This window comes from Emys orbicularis, chromosome 7 (genome assembly GCF_028017835.1).
Source record: "Emys orbicularis isolate rEmyOrb1 chromosome 7, rEmyOrb1.hap1, whole genome shotgun sequence".
Classification (NCBI taxonomy): domain Eukaryota; kingdom Metazoa; phylum Chordata; order Testudines; family Emydidae; genus Emys; species Emys orbicularis.
The window spans coordinates 76,175,320-76,198,200 of record NC_088689.1 but is presented as its reverse complement, the minus strand read 5'-3'; the positions used below and the strand labels follow the sequence as shown (position 1 = coordinate 76,198,200).

The window sequence follows — 22,881 nt, the reverse complement described above, 5'->3', positions numbered from 1 at the left end:
ACTGTTTCTCAATTAAGAGATCAAACAACTGGTCAGAATTCTCTGCCTCCTTCCCTTTGGCAACTTTTCTCATCAAATCACAAAATGTATATACATATTCTCTATGAATCAACTTATCATTCATCCTGAGACCTGTAAAATTTTACTCTATATATATCAGGAGTAATTTGAAACCTTTGCAATACAACCATGGTGAATGCGCTCTTGGGGGAGGCTAGCCTCTGGCCCCTCCCACTCTGCACAAGGCCCCTTCCCTTTTGCTCTCCCACCAGTGCCCGGAGCACACCGCCCTCCCGCAGCCGCTGCCCCCCGCCCCCCACGTGCCCCTGGGGCCAGCTCTGGGCGGGCGGGCAGCATGGCCGGAGTATTCCTGAGCCCAGCGCTGGGCAGGCGGTGTGGCCGGAGCACGGCCAGAGCACCCCCAGCCCAGCACTGGGCAAGCGGTGCCACCGCAGCCAGAGCGCCCCCGGCCCAGCCCCAGTGCTAGGCGAGCGGTGCCACCGCAGCCAGAGCACCCCCGGCCCAGCCCCAGTGCTAGGCGAGCGGTGCCACCAGAGTGCCCCCAGCCCCAGCGTAGTCTCAGCGCAGGGCAGGCGGGCGGCTCCGCCAGAGCACCCCTGGCCCCAGCGTGGTCCCACTGCCCCCAGCCACAGTTCCTGGTAAACGGGAGCTGGGGAGACGGCACTCAGGGTGGGAGCTGCATGCAGAACTTCCTGGCTGCCCCTGAGCCTAGGAGCCGGGGGGGGGGGGGACATGCCACCACTTCCAGGAGCCAGGGTAGGCAAGGAGCCTGCCTTAGCCCCGCTGCGCCACCAACTGTACTTTTAGTGGCCCGGTCAACGGTGCTGACCGGAGCCTCCCAGGGTCCCTTTTCGACAGGGCATTCTGGTCGAAAACCGGACACCTGGCAATCCTATCCTTCTCTATATTAGCCATTTCCATCCTTTTAGTCCATTCTGCCACATCCAACTTCTGTAACTCTATCTCAGCCGGTTTGAGTTGTGTGGCTGCCTCGTTGAGGACGATGTCTTTGCCCTCATTTCCTTTAGCACGTCTACTCATTTTTACACTTCCTTTGTTCCCTATTGCCTCACCCAAAATAAAAAAAGATAAAAAAATAATAAAACTGTAACCTTTCTTGAACTTTTCCCATCCTCTTCACTAGAGAATCACTTAAAACTATTTTACCAGTGCTTGAAGTGCAAACCTCATTTAAAATAATAAGCTGTGTTTAACTTCTGTTTGACTGCACCAGTATAACATGTTACTGGAGGTACCCAGATCTGAGAGCCACAGTGTCTCTTTATATCTCAAAGTATGTCTTTGTTTCCAAGGTCAAACTGATCCCCTGGAGTTTAGTCTCCTGTCTCCTCCACAATGCCAACTCCATCTTCATTAAGGTGTTCCCTGGTGTGCTCCCACACGATGTTTCCTGCTGCAATTTTACAATGTAAGTGTTCTTTTTGCAATCTTCTATTCAAATGAATAGCACACTGAATTTAGCCATATCTGGTCTGAGGTGCTGGCCTCTTTCCTTTGTCTGGAGAAAACTTGTTTATCAACTCCCCCAACATGCCTGGTTTAAACATGTTTTAGTCACAGACTTTAAAGCATAACATCAGTGAGTATCCATAAGTCCACACACAGCATTGCCACATACATTTCACAATGACATTATTGACCAGTGCATTGTTACTTTTGAAATGATGACTCACAAGGCAGTACAAACAACATTGCAGTACTGTTTAGGGCAGGGGTCAGCAACCTTCGGCATGCAGCCCATTGGGGTAATCCGTTGGCAGGCTGCGAGACATTTTGTTTACGTTGACCGTCCACAGGCACAGCCCCCTGCAGCTCCCAGTTGCCATGGTTCGCCGTTCCCAGCCAATGGGAGCTGCGGGAAGCCATGGGCCACAGGGACATGCTGGCTGCCGCTACCAGCAGCTCCCATTGGCCAGGAACGGCAAACCGTGGCCACTGGGAGCTGTGGGGGGACCATGCCTGCGGACGATCAACGTAAACAAAATGTTTCATGGCCCACCAGCAGATTACCCTGATGGGCCACGTGCCAAAGGTTGCCGACCTCTGGTTTAGCGTGTGAACAAAGGGGTGCCAAGGATCACAGGCTCACAACAGTCATCTGCTGGCACCCGAATGTCAGTTCACATAAGCAAAGACACCACAAAAAACAACATGCATTTGGAATACAGAAAACCCAGAGTTTACGGTTGAGAATTCTCAGAGCTTTCCTTTAACATGGGAACAGCATTTCCATTGTTACAATGAAGCAAATAAGGAAACGTATGTTAAACAATTGAGACCACTCAGAACCATAAGCATGGCTGCCACCTATGCAATTACACACAGCATGAACATGGTAATTTATTCACTTCTTTCCATAACAATATGGGTCCTGTGTTTAGCATTCATGTCAATACTCAAATTAATTCTGACATGTTGAGTAACCATTGGAAGAAGGGAAGTCCGTGACTAGGAAGCTGTAAAAATACTGTATACGTTTTTCCTCCATATCCTCTCAAAAAAAAAAAAAAAAAAAAGGAGGAGGGAATGGAAGCAAGAGAAAGTTGAAATACGGCAAAAAAAAAAAAAAAAAAAAATTTCAGCCAACAGCACATATACTAAACAGTTTGATTTGAACTAAAAACAGTTAGATTGATGATAAATTTTATACTCTGTTGTAAAAATCCAAATGCAAATAAACTGAGGATTCCTAAATAAAAAACCTATGTTTAATTAGAATCCTCTTCTGTATTTTTAATTTCAGACTCCCGGAAGTTCCAAATAAAGTTTCACATAAAACTTGCTTTGTATGCATGTATGAAAAACAATCATCTCTGATATGAACGATTTTTCATCAGTTATGTTTCTTATCTTTATCTTTTCAATAAATACTAAATGCTTTAGCATATAAGATTAATGAAAACACTTGAAAGAGATGTGTGCTGAGCAATACCAGTACTTGCCTAGATAGTACCTACAAGTTCCACGTATCACATGGCAGAGGAAAAAAAATGCACCTGAACCTGTAAATATTATTTTTCACAGTTGAATCAGGTGACTCAATTGGACACATCATTGGAGGTATTCTGCATTTTCCACCTCCTTTCCCCCAACCTCACATATTCCTGTGCAGGATAACCCCACAGGGGAAGATCATGCCAGTGCTGCTGCTTCTGCCCAGAAAACATTGGTAAGAACAGTAATACCAGAGGGAAAATTTCATACTTTGCGCCTGTTGTAGGAAACTTTTCTGTTCTAGTAAAATGACTACGCTTTATTGCTTTTCATCTTTGAGCACAGCTGGCTTCTGCTGGGTCACCAGGAGCTATGAGAGAAATAGACTACGCATAAGTTGATGGAAGAGGAAAATAGGTAAAGAGAAGGACGGATGATGCTCAAAAAGTGATAAAACAGAGAAAAAAGAAAGATCAGCAAATTGGTTAATTTTAGGATTTAAAAAAAGTATAGGAGTTTCTTTCAGCTACCCATGTAATTAACAGTAGTAGTTAACAGGATTGATCACTGAAAGAAATTCAGAAATAAAACCTTCTCCTCAAAAAAGTAAGAATGCCATTCAAAAGTGTGTTTTTCCACAATGAGGGCTATTTTCCATGCCTACTTTTAAACCCCAGCTAGTCCAGAAGGAAAAAAAAAAAAAAAAGTTGCCAGAATGTTTCTGTAACAGGAAATAAGTATTCTCCATCCACCCCATCTCCTTCCCCTTACACACGCTCGTCTTATTCAAAAATATTTAAACATGTTTTCTGTGAAACTTACCAAAAGATTCATCTGTGGGCAAAGACTCAGTCTGGAAAATTTCAACAAGTTAGGAGCAACTGAAAACCAGTGGTTAGAGAATGAAAACTATTATGCATTCTTGGGTACAATTAAGTTCCCACTAAAAAATTTTGGGGGTATAAGCATTTTTTTCCATTCCTCTTCGGATTTAAATATAACAAAAATATATAAAATCACCACATCAAGTACACTGATGTACTGTTGGTGATTCTTTTCTACATTCCAGAAATATTTATCCATGAGCTTCCTATAGTACCCATTACCAAATTATATAAAATACTGGACAGGTAAATTAGCGTAGAGATAGTATCAGAGGGGTAGCCGTGTTAGTCTGGATCTGTAAAAAGCAACAGAGTCTCCTGTGGCACCTTTAAGACTAACAGATGTATTGGAGCATAAGCTTTCGTGGGTGACGAAGTGGGTATTCACCCACGAAAGCTCATGCTCCAATACATCTGTAAGTCTTAAAGGTGCCTCAGGACTCTCTGTTGCTTTTTAGCATAGAGATAGCGGACTTCATACAGAATACTCCGCTTCATCTTTCCCAGATTTTGGGATGCTATGCTTGTGTGCTAGTTTAATACACTTTGATTACAGTATGGCAAAAAAGTTTTAGAAAACAGGAAGATCTCGCAGAACGTTTCAAAAGTGATCAGATACACTCTATATTATCAATGTTACCCCTTTTCATGTTCTTGTCCTAGTTATTTCCTTCATTTTACCCCAACAGTAGTGTCCTATATTCTACAATGCCATGTAGGTCTATTCGAAGCATTAACCTGTTTCTGTGTCATAGTGACTGCACATGTACTGCTATGCTAACAAATGCATTCATAGTTGTTTATTGATCACTTTATACAGATTCTCTACTGGAAATCCCGGGAGGAACACCAGAAAGTCTCCTGGCATCTCATACTTGGTGACACACTTTATTGGCAGTTTCCCAAAGTATTTTTATCTTTGGGCATTTCCATAAAATGTTAATAGAAAAAAAATTCCTGTACAAGCTGTCTCTGGTATTTGAGTCACTTTTGTGTATTTTTAGTTCATTCATTTTTTTTTTTTTTTTTTTTTTGCTAAAAAGGAAAAGTCATTCACAAAATTCTAGAAGAAAAACAAAAAAAAAACAAAAAAAAACAAAAAAAAAGAGCAAGGAGAACAATCCAATACTGGCTACCACAAATATCCATTGAGATTTACAGATCAGAAACCAAACCTTCCAAAATACAAACTTGATATTAGAAGATATTTAACTTGTTGAACAAGGGCTGATGTAGATATGAAAGCTTAGTGAATCTGTAAGGTTTCCCTGTATTTCACACAGGCTTCTCACCTGATTACAACCATCTCTTTCACTCACTCCACATTTTGTACTTTTTTTCCACACCACCCGATAAGGCTGGGGCTGTCTCCCAATAAGCATATGGGAGTCCTTCTAACCTTTAAAAAAATCTTCTGAAACTCCAACTACCCCATGAAATATGATAGCTATGAGATACCAATCTGTGTTCACTTTGTGTTTGTTGTACATTATCATACCTGCTTCTGTCTTAAACGCCTAGTGTAGACCAGGCCAATGTCAAATTTAGCGCCGTTACATCGAATTAACCCTGCACCCGTCCACACCACGAGGCTATTTAGTTCGACATAGAGGTCTCTTAAATTCGACTTCTGTACTCCTCCCCAACGAGGGGAGTAGCGCTAAACTCGACATGGCCATATCGAATTAGGCTTGGTGTGGATGGAAATCGATGCTAATAGCTCCGGGAGCTATCCCACAGTGCACCACTCTGTTGACGCTCTGGACAGCAGTCCGAGCTCGGATGCTCTGACCAGCCACACAGAAAAAGCCCCGGGAAAATTTGAATTCCTTTTCCTGTCTGGGCAGTTTGAATCTCATTTCCTGTTTGGACATCGTGGCGAGCTCAGCAGCACTGGCAACGATGCAGAGCTCTCCAGCAGAGATGGCCGTGCAATCCCAGAATAGAAAGAGGGCCCCAGCATGGACTGATCGGGAAGTCTTGGATCTGATCGCTGTGTGGGGCGATGAGTCCGTGCTTTCCGAGCTGCGCTCCAAAAGATGGAATGCAAAGATCTATGAGAAGATCTCTAAAGCCATGGCAGAGAGAGGATACAGCCGGGATGCAACGCAGTGCCGCGTGAAAATCAAGGAGCTGAGACAAGGCTACCAGAAGACCAAAGAGGCAAACGGACGATCCGGATCCCAGCCCCACACATCCTGTTTCTACGAGGCACTGCATTCCATCCTAGGTGCGGCCGCCACCACTACCCCACCACTGACCGTGGACTCTGAGGATGGGATATTGTCCACGGCCGGTTCCTCGGACATGTTAGCGGACGGGGAAGATGAGGAAGGAGATGAGGAGGACGAGGCAGTCGACAGCGCTTACCAAGCTGATTTCCCCGACAGCCAGGATCTCTTCATCACCCTTACAGAGATCCCCTACCAACCGTCCCCAGCATTTAACCCGGACACAGATTCAGGGGAAGGATCAAGCAGTAAGTGTTTTAAACATCTAAACATTTATTTTTAACAGAACTGGAATATTAACAATAAGAACAATGTGTTTTTCATGATTTGTTTGCCCTAGGCGCTTAACTATTCAGTCCCAACTATTTTAAAAAAATCTAACAGTGTCCGGTTGTGCATGATTCTGCTGCCCAAGCCGCTCCACTCTTTAGTCCCTGCCAGTGCAGCTATATTAAAATGCAGTCTATATGTCCGGGGATAGAGCTGAAATCCTCCAGGGACATCTCGAGGAAGCTCTCCTGGAGGTAATTGGAAAGCCTGTTCATCAGGTTCCTGGGGAGAGCGGCCTTATTGGGTCCTCCGAAGTAGGAGACGTTTCCGCGCCAGGAGATCCTCAAGTACTCCGGGATCATAGCCTTGCACAGCATGGCGGCATACGGCCCTGGTCTTTGCAGGCTTTCCCGAAGCATCCTTTCTTTATCGCTGTCTGAGATCCTCATGATTGTGATGTCGCTCATGATGACCTGCTTTGAATTAGGTAGGGGACTGTTAGTATTGGGACTGCTTGCCCGTTCCTTTACAGAACTGTAACCGCTGGTTTACAGCCACGCGGTGGAGGCGGGAGAGGGGCAGCATACAGGGATCTTTCCCTGGGACAGCCGCGAGGGGGTGGGACAGGGGCAGAGTTCATGCTTGGCCGATTGCTGGCAGCACAGACTGGCAGTGCTTTCAATGTGAAAGGAGGCCAGTGCTACTATTAAAGTTTTAAGCAGCCACAAGTCTACGGCTTACCATGTCTGCCTGCTACAGAAATTCCGGTGTCCTGCCCCGCTTCCCAGATCGGCAGTGCAAGACCCCAGGCACTGAAGGCGAGGTCCGAAAATTCGACCTTGTCCTGAGTGCGCATGTGATAGGTGCAGTGCATGGTCTTGTTCACAGAGAAAGACTATGTTCTTTGTTCACAACTACATTTATCTTTCGGAGGAATTCACTACCTTTTTCTCTTTCCCACAGCCACATCTGCGACTGTCTCCCAACCCAGCCTGGCATCACACTCCCAGAGGCTAGCGCACATTAGGCGGAGGAAGAAGAAGACGCGAGAGGACATGTTCTCAGAACTAATGGGCTGCTCCCAAGCCCAGGCAGCACAGCAGAACCAGTGGAGGGAGAATTTGTCCCAAATGCACCGGACACACATGGAACGTGAGGAGAGGTGGCGGCAGGAAGACCAGCAGGCAACTCAAACGCTGCTTGGACTTATGAGGGAGCAAACGGACACGCTCTGGCGCCTTGTTGATGTTCTGCAGGAACGGAGGCAGGAGGACAGAGCCCCGCTGCAGTCTATCAGTAACCGCCCTCCCCTGCTACCAAGTCCCATACCCCCCTCGCCCAAAGTCCAAAGAAGGAGGGGCGGCAGAGTCCGTGAAAACTCTCACTCCACCCCTGCAGACTGCTCAAGCACCAGAAGGCTGTCATTCCCCAAAATTTGAAAAGTCCTTTCCTTCCCGCCTCACCCAAGCCCCCGTCCAAGTTTCACCCCCCAGTTTCATGTGTGGTTGTTAATAAAAAATACGTTTCTGTTCATTACTGTTTCCATCATGTTCTTTTGGAGGAGAGTCTGTCTGAAGGGGGGGAAGGGGCTTAGTAATTGGACAGGACAGTCACCTTTAGCAGGGTACAGAGGCGGGGGCAGGTCCAGCAGGAGGGCACATACACAGTGCAGTGACTAGTTACCCTGGTCATTCTGGGAGGTGGTTTTCATGTTATGGGGGGGGGGGTTGCTCTGTGACTTTGTGGCGGGGGAGGGCAGTTACAGATCTTATGCAGCGGTCCTTTTCCTGGATCACAGAGCCACGCAGCAGGGGATCTGTAACCCTCCTCCCCCTGCCATAAAGTCACATAGCCCCCACATACACGCAGTCCCGCTCAGGAGGGCTGGCAGGCTCCGTTGAAACAACCAGTCCACCACTGCGAATCCTGTCATTCCTGGAGTTTAGAAGCATCATTTGCATCAGTACACTACACCCGCTCCCCACCACAGTCTGCGTCCCAGGTTTAAAACATTCCCGCGAAAACAGTAATAAAGACAACGTGTTCATTAACAAAATAAAACTGATTTTATTTTTTTGGAAGGGGGTGAAGGGGGTATGTAACTGGAGAGGATAGTCAACATTAACTGGGTAAAGAAACGGGGGCAGGTTCAGCTTCTCTGTACACAAACTGAAAAGTCACTGGTAACCGTGCTCACTCTGGAACCTAGCTTTCAAAGCCTCCCGGATGCACAGCGCGTCCCGCTGGGCTCTTCTAATCGCCCGGCTGTCTGGCTGGGCGTAATCAGAAGCCAGGCTATTTGCCTCAACCTCCCACCCCGCCATAAAGGTCTCCCCCTTGCTCTCACACAGATTGTGGAGCACACAGCAAGCTGCTATAACAATGGGGATATTGGTTTCGCTGAGATCACAGCGAGTCAGTAAGCTTCTCCATCTCCCCTTGAGACGGCCAAAAGCACACTCCACCACCATTCTGCACTTGCTCAGCCGGTAGTTGAACAGTTCTTTTTCAGTGTCCAGGGCGCCAGTATAGGGCTTCATGAGCCAGGGCATTAGCGGGTAGGCTGGGTCCCCGAGGATCACTGTAGGCATCTCCACATCCCCAAGAGTTATTTTGTGGTCCGGGAAGTAAATACCTTCCTGCAGCCGTCTAAACAGACCAGAGTTCCTGAAGACGCGAGCGTCATGAACCTTGCCCGGCCATCCGACATTGATGTTGGTAAAACGTCCCCTGTGGTCCACCAGTGCTTGCAGCACCATTGAAAAGTAGCCCTTTCGGTTGATGTACTGGCTGGCCTGGTGCTCCGGTCCCAGGATAGGGATGTGAGTTCCATCTATAGCCCCACCGCAATTTGGGAATCCCATCGCAGCGAAGCCATCTATGATGACCTCCACGTTTCCCAGGGTCACTACCTTTGAGAGCAGTACCTTAACGATTGCGTTGGCTACTTGCATCACAACAACCCCCACGGTAGATTTGCCCACGCCAAAGTGGTTCGCGACTGACCGGTAGCTGTCTGGCGTTGCAAGCTTCCAGAGGGCTATGGCCACTCGCTTCTGGACAGTCAGGGCTGCTCGCATCCGGGTGTCATTGCGCTTCAGGGCAGGGGACAGCAACTCACAAAGTTCAAGGAAAGTCCCCTTCCGCATGCGAAAGTTTCGCAGCCACTGGGATTCATCCCAGACCTGCAGCACTATGCGGTCCCACCAGTCCGTGCTTGTTTCCCGTGCCCAGAATCGCCGTTCCACAACATCCACATGACCCATTGTCACCGTGATGTCCTCGGTGCTGGGTCCCGTGCTTTCTGACAGGCCTGTGCTACTCTCAGACTTCAGGCCCTCACCGCGGTGCCGTGGCCTCCTCGCCTGGTTTATCTGCATCTGCCTCTGGTAAAGGTGGATGATAAGCTGCGAGACGTTGACAACGGCCACAACTGCAGTGATGGTCGCAGCGGGATCCATGCTCGCAGTGCTGTGGCGTCCGCGCTGTCACTGACCAGAAAAGTGCGCGAACTGATTTCCCGCTGGCGCTTTCAGGGAGGGAGGGAGGGCAGTAGTGACGGACGGATGACGACAATTACCCAAAGGCACCCTCGACACATTTTTTTTACCCAGAAGGCATTGGCGGCTCGACCCAGAATTCCAATGGGCAGCGGGGACTGCGGGAACTGTGGGATAGCTGCCCACAGTGCACCGCTTCCAATGTCGACGCTTTCCCCGTTAGTGTGGACTCACAAAGTCGAATTACTGTCCTTAGTGTGGACACACACGTTCGACTTTGCAATATCGATTCCACATATTCGATTTAAGTGAAATCGAACTACCCTCGTAGTGTAGACATACCCTTAGATTATTAACTCTTTGGGCCAAGGGTTTGCTATTTCTTTGGCATGTTCTGCAGTGGCATGCATATTCATTTTATAAGATTATAAAAATGCACCTTAAGGTCTTCAGCACACATGCAATTTCTTAAAGCTAAACTCCCCAAACTAAAAAAAGAAAAGAAAAGAAAGTACCACTCCACAAGAACAACATAATACACCCATAAACACGGCTCACAATTCCTCAAAGGCATGGTAAAAAGAGAAATTCCACAGCAAAGGCATCTATTATCCACCAGACTTTTAAACATGGAGACTGCAAAGTTGATCAAATCCACACATCTCATCTATCATGGAAAAATACAGAAAGAAAACCAGCCTCTCAGGTTGCCAGGAGTCACAGCAATATATAGATAAGAAAGAATAGTTGCCATCACATCACCAGAAAGAATTGAAATTCAGGTGAAGAAAAATACTATCTACTCAAATCTTATCATACTCCCAACAGACAGCAACAGTGAGACTCAAGTCTCATCAGTAACAACATTCTAATATCTTCTTTTACCTATCTTTTCCACCGTCACTGACCAAAAGACTCAGGACATCTTTAGTAGCCTTATTTCTTAATTTTCACTGAAAACATTTTGAGTTACTTTCTGGCAATTCTCTAGAAGTGAATTCTAAGCCTAAAAACACTAAAAGTGATGTACAAGTACAGCAATTTCATCCAGGGAGTTAATGGAACTTCTTTGTGCTCAATTTGATAGATAATAGCTAGAATTAAATGTTTTGAGTCATAATAAACACAGAGGCAGCATTGTAGATCAGAATTACACACAAATTATACAGATCACATATACAACTAAAGAAAATAAAATGTTAAAACTTCAGATTTGAACACTGAGTAGAGCAAGAGAAAAGAACGTTCATATTTAGTCTCCCAAAGAGCTTTGAGAAATGGATTCCTTTACCTCTGGATATCAATGTGGACTCAACCCCTATACAGGTTAATAAAAATATCCCTAGGAAACAAGTGGTATAAAATAAAATGGGCAGCAAAATGACAAAACCAAGACTGACAAACTCCTTCAGACACATAAGAAAGAGAGCAACAAATGTTATGGGAAAGAGGAAAATATTGTCATGTCAAAACAGGCATAATGTAATCCAAGAAAAGAAGAAGGTGCTGGTCAGGAGTTTGTACAAGGCAAAAAAACAACAACAAAAAGAAAAAGAAAAAAGTAAATGTAAAAGGTAACTTTTTAATAATTTACCAAACTCAGTATAAATATGAGAGTACAGCATTTACATTTTTCTGAACGCTGAATTTTGCTAAGCCATTTGCTGAGAAATTTTATCTCAAAAAGGATGAAAATTTAGATGATCATGAAAGTGTTTAACCCACTTTTTTTTTTTTTTTAATGGAATTTGTGCCCAATCTTGCAAGCTGCTGAAACAGTCTGCATATTGCAAGGTCAATACTATTATTTACTCTGCTTTGAGATGAACCCAGTTTGTGTGTCCAAACTGTTCTGTCTAACCTTGCTTATGAACTCCATGAAAAAGAAACTGTCTTCTACTGTACTTTTTACAGGACCAAGCATCTCGACGTATTCAGTAAACATTAATAATGGATGACAAATAAAAATGACAACACAATTTCAAAAGCCTCCAGAGAGAAGTAAAAAAGTCTTGGTATGATGGACAGATGTGTTAGTACAATTTTGCTGCTCTTAACAGTATTTTATTGAAATTTGTTTTCTTAGCAGGAGCCTGAAGTTAATAGCTCTCAGCATGCCACTTACAAGAGCTGTGGATTCATTTTCCAATTAATGGTAGCAATAGGTTCTTAGTTAATGGTTTTAAGATAAAGTTGGGTTTTGCCATATGGTTGGATTTCAATGACGAAAAGCCCTGGTGTGTAAGAAATTGTTGCTATATTTAACTTCTGTGCCCTCACACGCACAGTGGACAATTGGGGTGGACAATGTTAGAGTATTCTCAAATGCCAGTGACACCAGATTTTTACCCCATACTCTATTTAAGAGGACTACATGGATTTTAGATAAAGGAACATATGGATGGCTCAGGGGATTGGTAATGGAATACAGAGCTTTTCACCTCTAGATCACTGGTTCAAATCTAGCCTCTGTCAGTAGTAAAGGAAAGTTATCAAAATCTGACAGCTGTGATTTATGTGAAATGATTAGTTAGTCTCAGCCCAATTCCTAAAGGACACAGACCATCATCATAATTTGCATCCTTGCTGACAGTTTCAGCTCAGCAGATTTAACGGGTATATAAAAAGAACTACCCTCTCATCCCTTTGGTGCTAACTCCAGACCAGCGCTAAGACAGTGTCAGAGCAATGTACCGAAACTTGTATCACCACTGCAATGGCATACTTGTTCTGTGGGTAAAGAGAGGACTTCAGTCTCCAGGGCTATCAAATGCACTGAGTTTGTCATTTATAAAAGTTATAGAAGAGGGTGTCACAAGGTGGCTGGCCCAATTAAATTAAATAGGTCCAGCTCCCCTGTGCCAGCTCCACTTTGCCAATCAGAAGCAGCTATGAAGGATAAGGGAGCATCAGAGGCAGCAGGAGACCCAGAGAAGGGAAGAGTGTTTCCTGGAGGAAGGCTGAAAGCAAGCTGAGCAACAAGTGAGGTTTGCTGGATGACATCCCCAAGCCACGGCTGGAAAGTGCAGAAGCCAGGAGAAGCAGCAGCTGCAGAAGAAGGTGCCTGTGGGCGCTAAGCTAGAGAGCCAAAGCCAAGGACCAGGAAGGGACCATGCAGCCGGCCTGGTCTGAGAGAGCGCAAGAGCAACCAGCCTAGCAGTAGACCGATGGATACAACCATGGTGGAGGCGACAGGCCCCATACATCTGCTGGCAGTCTGTAACTGCAAACAGTCTGAATTCCTGCAGCAGGTGGACACCACCGACCTGGTCTGGCTGCACAAGATCTGCAATGAGGCCACCAAGATATTCAGCAGCAGCTTCAGTGATGAACCAGAGCAAATGACAAAAACACCATCCCAGAGAAATCATCAGAAGAAGCAATTGTCTACTGTTCTGGATGAAACGCAAAGACCCCATCAAGAAGAAGAAGAAGAAGAAGAAGAAGAAGAAGAAGAAGGAGGAGTAGTATTAAGACAGCATCTTCTAAGCAATGTTCCAAAAGACTCTGAAGAAAAAAAGGGGACCTGAAATAATCAGGGCTGTGGGGGAAGAGGCATCCCCGTCTCAACGAGTGACACGATCCCAAGTTACATCACCTGATACACACACCAAGGTACGTCCTGAGAAGTCAGCTGTCCAGCGAGTGGAAGGGAGGGTCCCCTTAGTAGAGATCATTGTCAATGATTAAAATAGTACTGAGTTACATGTGAAGAGAAGTGTCCTTGAGAAAGGGCACAAGTCCCCAGGTCACTGTCCTTAGCTCACATGTCTCTTCCAAGAAACCTGGGATGGAAGCCTTTGTGCTGGTGATCCCCAAAAATCCTGAGGCCAAAGGGACAAGAGAAAGCTGGAGTCCAGCTAAAGGAAAAATAGCAAATACAGCTACTATAAACCCAATGTAAACAGGGAGCCTGCAGCTCAGGGGCCAGAAGGAAGCCCGGGACCAGTAAACACCCGTTTTAAGGATAGCATAGGGACCTCCACAGGCTCAAATCAAGCTATCAGAGAAGTACTCACTGGCCAGCAAAACGGAAAGCACAATCCAGAAGTCTGTCAGCAAGATTACATCCAAGAGGAAGGCAGCTCGGAAGTCATCTCTAGCCTCCAACCACATGAGCTGTCCACACAGAGGCTTGTGGATGACGAAATAACAGTTAAAGTCAGGACTGAGCTGGGACTTAGCACCCCCTCCTCTAAGGAGGTTCCCCAAACTCAAGGGTGTCCCTTCACTCTTGAAATGACAACAAGACACCAATCATCAACCTTGCAGCAGAGCAGCAGGAGGGAAGCAACAGAGAGCAATTCTAATAAGAGTGATGAGGCTCAGCAACAGCCCCAAAGTTATAAGAAAGCTGTAGATGAGCTGTATGATAAGCAGCAAGCAAAGGATGGTAGGCTCTCCCTTCCCAGAAAAAAGAATCCACCCCCCACCTCCCTGCCCAGCCAGCAAGATTGCTTGTCCTTTCAAGACATTTTTACATACTGTACTAAAGAAACAGCTGCCCATGGCCTGAGGTGCTGTGGGGCGAAGTAGATTTAATGAAACTTTTCATCAAACGCCACACTCTGCTCCAAACCAATCCCAAGGGTGAGTTAGTTGAAAAGGAGCGGCAGTGGCTGAAGAGTTTGAAGAAGAAACAGGAGGCTGATCAACACACAGAAAAGAAGCTGGAGGAGGAAAAAGAGATGGCGACTGGAGGAGATCAAATTGAATAGGAGACGTGTCAATAGAAGATGCTCCAGACTCACGAATTGGTGAAGCAGATGGAAGAGAAAAAAGGCAGATGAAGAGAAATTTGCTCAGTTTGACGAGAAGAGTAGGAAGAGGTGGAAGGAGACGGTGGCAGAGAAGGTAAAGAAGATGAGAGATGCTGAGGCCCCGCACAGACAAGACGAGGAGGCCCGAAAACAGAAAGCGCTACAGCTGGAGGAGGAATGCTGACACAAAGGGCTGATGCTGAAAAAGAGAGAGGAGAAGCAGCAAGGGCAAATGAAGAAGAGTACAGAACTGAGACAGGCATGCTTGTCATGCTACAGCCGGCTGCAGGAGCCCGCTCTGGGGGAGCTGACCTATGACAATATGCTGTGCTTAATCTGTAAAGAAAGAGGGACCAGGGCTCACGCAGAGCATGCCATGTACAAAATGCCATTTTGCAGAGAGCGCTGAACCGCCCCCGTCAGCATGACTTTGCACGCACAGTGCACAGAGAACACCATAACTGAAGGCAGGAGGGACAGGAGCAGCAGTGGGAGGCGATTGCTGGCTCTAAGCCAGAGAGCTGAAGCCAAGGGCCAGAGAGGGCTGAAAGCCTGGGAGCAACGGAGAGGCTTACCCACCGAAATCTCCACACCAAAGAGTTGGACCCAAGGGAGCAGTGAGAGAGCCAGGGGAATGAGGGATGCTCCCCCAACAAAGAGGCTATGGGGTTCATGGTGGGAAGAGCAGGGTTGCACTCTAGCTGGAAGGGCTGTCCTGGCAGTGTTACCGAAGAGGACTGATGAGGAGCATGGGTATGGTGGACAACACCAGAGTATGGTATAGAAGGACTCCCATGAGAGGGGCCAGTGTGGTTGCCTGCTCGGAAGAGCAGGGTTTTGAGGATTATATACACAATAGAGGTGGGAAATGGACTATATTTGGGACTTTTGTTGAGTATTCAGTGAACTATGCCTTGGTAATTAACTGGCCCCAAGGAGGTGCATTATTTAGGCAAGAGAGCCTGAAGTGGATTTACTGGGGGAATCTGAAGGGGGAAACTGAGACAGGCATGTCTGTCATGCTGTGGCCTGCTGCAAGAGGGCACTCTAGGCAGGGCTGCCTTCTGACAGGGGACTGGAGATTTTAAAACAAACTTCACATTACCATATACAGAGTTGTATCTATCACAGTTTTTAATCCAGTGATAAATCTATTTCATCAAGCAGAAGTTTGTAGGAAAAAGTGGGGGAGGAGGTACCTATACTAACTCATTAGAATTTCACAACCAACATCTCCTTTGTTACAAAGCAAAGTGTCTATGTATAAAAGCTACAGTTTAAAAGATTGTAAATCAGAAATACTGACAACAGAAACAAATCTATTTTCATTTAAAACTTCCTGCAGACAGTCTCAACTCAGGAAAGGATTTAGTCACAACTCAAAATAATATAAATGCTAATTTAAAAAAATTATGAATTTGGAATGCTTTTTTGTGTGGTCATGTGACTCAAACACTGACATTTAATGATTAGTCCCTATATGATCAAACTGCTTTCAGAATTTAAAACAAGGACTCATGGCCAACGACAGAAAGGCTTTTTACCGCCACAACATAAATCCAGTCCACCACAGGTCTGCAGTGCTCTTACTAAATTTGGGGACAACACACATTAATTCCCATACAGGTAATGCAACTCCCTGCACTTTTCAGGCAAAGTTATCAACTGTTGCAAAAGATACACAGACATCTGCATGTCAGCTTAGCCTTTCAAGTTCATCTTTACTCCATATTCCTTTTCCCATGCATCAGAGACCAAGATCTACTAGAAGTTTCACATTCTATTAACACAAAAATAAACTTCATTTACCAACAATTAAGATCACATCAGGGTGCACTCAACCAACCCAAAATCTTGGAAACATGGCAAAATAAAGTGAAGAGAAAAATCTTCTGCATTCCTTGCCACGTTCATATTGCCTACAACAGCACAGATGACACATTAACACTTCATAAGGCATTCACCTCCATCTCCAACAGTTACTGAAAAGCACTACGTACCCCAACATCCTCTAATGCGCACTTTAACACAAAACGTTAGCAACAACTTCAGTAATATTAACACAGACGACCTATTCACATGCACAGACTGTGTTAGTTCAATGTGCTGATCTGACACTGCCATTAAAGTTTTGAGGTATGGTGCCCCACAGGTACTTCGCCCAGATGATCCACACACACAACCTAAAGCCACTTGATGCAGGAGAACCATTATCACCCTCTCCCAGCAATGAAGCCAGAGTCTTGGGGGATATTGGAGGGGTGAGAACTGGCTGCTACCTGAGTGGCAGCAGCAGGGGGAAGAGAACTGTGCTGAGATTCCCAGTCCTCCTAAAATAAACAGCAGGATTTCCCCTGAGCAGATGCTTAACTCCTCCTCAAAACTCTACCCTATAACATCAACAAACAGCTAGTTTTTACCTGGGAATGGTCTTTGGGAGGGAAGAGCAGAGTGACTCTGGAATGGTGGCTGGGGTTGATATGGATAGAGAAGGCAAACTGGTTGAATGGTGACGGGAGGACAAAAGGGAAACTGAGTGTTTCAAGTGAGGGAAGAAATAAAAAAACTTGAAAAAAATTAGTTGAAAATTAATCCTGTAAAGAAGTAGAACATAGGGTAGACAGCCAGGTGAATGGATGGGCAATGGGGATGGATAGGAATTCCATTAGAATGAACTACTGGGGGGGAAATGAAGAGGATAGTATGGTAACTGTAAATAGTTCTAGAGACATGAATGTATCAATAGATACTAGAGCTCGTTTTTATATTTTTGAACCATAAGACACGCACATGAGAAAACTGAGTAACTGTGACCTTTCCATTATAACCTCATCCTCTTATCCCCATTTCCCTCGCTCTGTTTGTTGCATCACTTGTTGTGTCGTGTCTAGTTATACTGTAAGCTTTTCATGGCAGAGATGGTCTCTCTCTCTCTCTCTCTCTATATATAGAGAGAGAGAGAGAGAGAGAGAGAGAGAGAGAGAGAGAGAGAGAGAGAGATATGGTTACACAGCACCCAGCATACAAGAGCTCTGATCCTGATGAGGGCCTATGGGCATGTGACACTGGGAGACCAGCCAACTTGTGTATGGCCCATAACAACTTAACAAGAGGCATTACAATTGTTTCAGGATAATTCACTTGTATTTGAATTTCAAGATGTACTAGACCGGCAATCCCTAACCCATTCATTTGTAGTAACAGAAATCAAGGATAGATGCTAAATGTGTTTGTCTATGTACCCATATACTGTTATACTCCTGGGGGAATTCTGTGCCAAAAAAATTATAAATTCTGCACACAATATTTTAAAATTCTGCATATTTTATTTGTCAAAATAACACAATATAAGCACTCCAGTTTCAATTATTTTGGTAATTTATTTCAAAATATCGGTCAAGAAGTATGTCAACAATACAGACATCAGCCAAAAAGATTCCTCCAGGACTAGAGGGTTAAAGAAACCACTACAACAACCCAGTTCCAGTTGGGGGCTGCTTGAGGGGGCTATGTGGGGCCCCAAGAGCCCAGACACCCATACCCCCTTCACCTCAGAGCCCAGCTGCGGGGCAGGCCTCAGACACAAGCACCCCTTTCCCCACAGAGCCCAGCTACAGGGCAGCCCTCAGCCCAGACAGCAACACCCCAGAACCTTTACTCCCCCCAACTTCTTTAGGGGGACATGGTGTGGTGCAGATCTGCCCTTTCTCACCCTTTGCCAGAGCTGGCTGAGTCTCCCAGGCCCTCTCCTGTACCAGGGAGAATGAGGATCAAAGAGCGTGCAACCTCCAGCCCTAACAGGCTGGGCACTCCGCTCACTGTGAGCTGGCCTCTACAGAGTCCAGTGGCAGCCAGATATTCTGCAGGGCAAACAGGGAATTCTGCGAAATTCTGCATTGCACAGTGGTGCTGAATTCCCCCAGGAGTAACTGTTAGCAGTGTAACAATGTAACCAAATTAACTTATAGATGCTAATTCCCTTTCATGTCTTAATTGCCTTTTGTGACCGGGATCCCAGAGGGGCCACACTGAGATTGCTCAATTAGGGCAAACTGCAAAGAATGCGGCAGACAATCCCCAAAACTGGTGGTTATTCTAATACTTAGATTCACCAAGCCAGCAACAAAACAGCCTCCACAATGCCTTACTGGTTACCCAGAAGCCAAAAATACAGTTGCCTTAAAGCAACCCAGCCTTTGGGCTCCCACCCAGACAGCCAAGTCAAACATGATGAGGATTACTGAAAATCTTGTTCATCATATAAAAAGTTCTACCAATCCCAAAGGATCAAACACATTACCCTCCAGGTTAACAAATATTTCAGATCTTACCCAAATACACGCTTACAGCCAATTCTTATTAACTAAACTAAAACTTATTAAAAAAGAAAAGAGAGAGTATTGCTTAAAAGATCATTATACATACAGACATGAATAGAGTTCTTAAGTCAGTTTCATAGTGGAGATGGTGAACTTTAGAGTTGCAAAGAATTCTTTCAGAATTAGTCCATAGGTTCAGTCCAATGTCAGGGTGATCCAGATGGAACTGAAGACCTGTCTTTCGGCTCACACTTCCCCGATGAAGCTTAAGCAGATCTGAGATGAAAGGATCAGGTCCCAAGAGCCCTTTATACAATTCCCAGGCAGCCTCTTGACAGCATGCAGTCCTTGGGTGAAAAATGGGCAATTACCCTAGCTGTGAAGTAGACCTCCTATTTCCTAAGCATCACCAGTAATTAGGTACGTGGATTAACATAAGGCAATTGCCTATCTCCCTCCATTTACAGGTAGTTCATCATATACTTCAAAGAGAAAATAAGACAATGATATCACTGCATTCACAGTTCATTTAAATGTTAACATTTCCTTTTGATCTCTGAATTAACAGAATACAGTGATAGATGGAACTGTTTGGTTGCATTGTTAACCTCTAACAATATACTGTATATATAAATAAATACAATTAGTATTACCCCTAATTCTCTAACAATACAGGTTTGCATTTCAAAGCTCTAGTCTAACTAACATGAAATGGCCCTAACTACAATTTACATATAGTTTAATGTGTCTTTAAAGGTTGAATCTGGGTCAATGAGCCTGGTAGTTATGTAACCCTTTCTGGTCCTGTGTCACACCTTTATATTATGTATGTGATTGTGTTCAGTCAACCTTAAGATCAAAGATGTGAGACACTGTATGAAATTAACAATATTACATATATTGTCTTCAGCTTACCTATCCATGTTATAATGTGTGACCGGCAGTTGCCTTATGTTAATCAGTGTAACTGGATTACCTGTGTATGTATAGTAAATAGTGTACACATAGTAAATAGAATGTTAACTTCAAAGAGATGGGACAGTGTATGTGTAACCTTTGGGTGAACTAGAGTTCACTTCATTGCCTTTCTCCAGTGCCTAAATAACCCAACTCCCATAGAAAAGTAGCTGGAGAGCAGAGAGTTGCCTAGCAGCCTCTCCATCATCATGAATAGGTTGGAATATGAACAACAGGCTGCTAGGCAACTCTCTGACACCACATTCTACAGGCCATTACCCTCTGATCCCACTGAGGGTTACCAAAAGAAACTACACCATCTGCTCAAGAGACTCCCTGAAGCAGCACAGGAACAAATCTACACAGACACACCCCTAGAGCCCCGACCAGGGGTATTCTATCTGCTACCCAAGATCCATAAACCTGGGAATCCTGGATGCCCCATCATCTCAGGCATTGGCACCCTGACAGCAGGATAGTCTGGCTATGTGGACTCTCTCCTCAGGCCCTACACTCCCAGCACTCCCAGTGATCTTCGAAATACCACTGACTTCCTGAGGAAACGACAATCCATTGGTGATCTTCCAGAAAACACCATCCTAGCCACTATGGATGTAGAAGCGCTCTACAGCAACATTCCACACAAGATGGACTACAAGCCGTCAGGAAAAGTATCCCCGATAATGTCACGGCAAACCTGGTGGCTGAACTTTGTGACTTTGTCCTCACCCACAACTATTTCAGATTTGGAGACAATTTATACCTTCAAGTCAGCGGGACTGCTATGGATACCTGCATGGTCCCACAGTATGCCAATATTTTTATGGCTGGCTTAGAACAACGCTTCCTCAGCTCTCGTCCTCTAGCGCCCCATCACTACTTGTGCTACATTCATAGAATCATAGAATATCAGGGATGAAAGGGACCTCAGGAGGTCATCTAGTCCAACCCCCTGCTCAAAGCAGGGCCAATTGCCAACTAAATCATCCCAGCAAGGGCTTTGTCCAGCCTGACCTTAAAAACCTCTAAGGAAGGAGATTCCACCACCTCCCTAGGTAACCCATTCCAGTGCTTCACAACCCTTCTAGTGAAAAGTTTTTCCTAATATCCAACCTAAACCTGGACACTACAGTGCAAATAAGCAACGGTCACAACCACCACCCTATACCATAAACCTACTGACCACTATACTTACCTACATGCCTCCAGCTTTCATCTAGACCACATCACACGATCCATTGTCTATAGCCAAGCTCTAAGATACAATCGCATTTGCTCCAATCTCTCAGACAGAGACAAACACCTACAGGATCTCTATCAAGCATTCTTAAAACTACAATACCCACCTGGTGAAGTGAAGAAACAGATTGACAGAGCCAGAAGGGTACCCAGAAGTCACCTACCACAAGACAGGCCCAACAAAGAAAGTAACAGAACGTCACTAGCCGTCACCTACAGCCCCCAACTAAAACTTCTCCAGCGCATCATCAAGGATCTACAACCTATCCTGAAGGACGATCCCTCACTCCCACAGACCTTGGGAGATAGGCCAGTCCTTGCTTACAGACGGACCGCCAATCTGAAGCAACCTGAAGCAAATACTCACCAGCAACTACACACCACACAACAAAGGAGCCGGAGTGGGGACGTGCCGCTGTTTCTGGGAGCCGTGTGGAGTGGGGCAAGACCCCAATCCTGCTTCCAGGCGGGAGCTTGAGGGCCGGATTAAAAGGTCTGGAGGGCCGAGTATGGCCCTAGGGCTGTAGTTTGCCTACCTCTGGGTTAGGAGAATTCTCATAATCATTTTGAAAATGTCCTATTCGCCCCTAGTTAAAATAAAGAATTTCTTCTGTTAAATCTTGGTATTGCTTGTTCATTAAATTCTTTGGGTCTTTGAGGAGTGAATCGTGTATCTGACATGGACGTTTCAGAACTTGGCTTGGTCATCTGCAGTCCCACCAACTGCTGCTCAGCCTGCAGATATTTCTCCTTCCAGTTATTGCAGTGACTTCTTCATGGGTGCTGGAAGTATTTTCAGATGCCTTTATCAACTGCAAACTACTTCTATGCAAGGGCTTTCCTTTTTCTTCTAGTTCTTGTCGAAGTTTTCTCTTTTGTTTATCAGAGTGCTCCCTTTATTCCTGGGGGAATTCTGCATCACTGCACATGCGCAGAATTTATGTCCCCCGCAGATTTCTTTGCTTCTCTGCAGAAAAATGACTTTCTGATGGGAAAGCAAAGGGAAAATGCATGGAAAGACTACCAGACTTTACATCTAAGCTGCCTTTGGATTCTGTCCTGTTGGGATAATTCCAAGAAAACTTTTGCAAGTTAGCAGATATAACATTACTGCTACAAATCTGCTTTATGAACACTGAAAAATCATTTGTATATATATATATATGATTCCTAACCATTCAATAACTCTCTCCTTTTTTTTTTAATCACTATATTAGACCTGTTTGCCTCGATTGGAGCCAAGGGCTGGAATGCCTAATGGTGACTGTGTTTGGCTTCTTGTTAACCAGTGTGATACTACAGAAGCTCTTTTGATATTGGTTTGGTGACTCTAACATACAATAAACCATTAGTTTTTGGGGATTGTCTGCTGTGTTTCTTATAGTGCGCCCTGAGTGTGGCATTCTCAGTGTGGCCCATCCCAGGCACCTGATCACAGGGAGCTACTGTAATAAAACAAAAAATAAGTGCAACATAGGAACTGAGAGTTAACTAGAGCCTGAAAGTGTAATAGTGAGATGTTTAGCACTTACCAACTTGAACTAAAACACTTTCTCCATTCAGGGTATTCTGCGTTAAAACTCAAGTAAGTAGGTTTAATGTTCAATAGCATGAGGGTTGGATAAAAGAGGATTTAAATTTCCATTATCCATCTTAATGAACTTGTGGTCTAGCCCCAAAATGGACCAACATCATTACATAACCCAAAACAGAAGGAGGGAGGGCATAACATGTTTTTGCCTGAA

At 45.0% G+C, this 22,881-nt stretch overlaps 1 pseudogene; it reads left to right on the top strand.

The window, feature by feature from the left end:
* The first annotated feature begins 14,100 nt into the window (after positions 1-14,100).
* LOC135881553 (inner centromere protein-like) lies at positions 14,101-17,657 on the top strand (annotated as a pseudogene).
* The last annotated feature ends 5,224 nt before the right edge of the window (positions 17,658-22,881 follow it).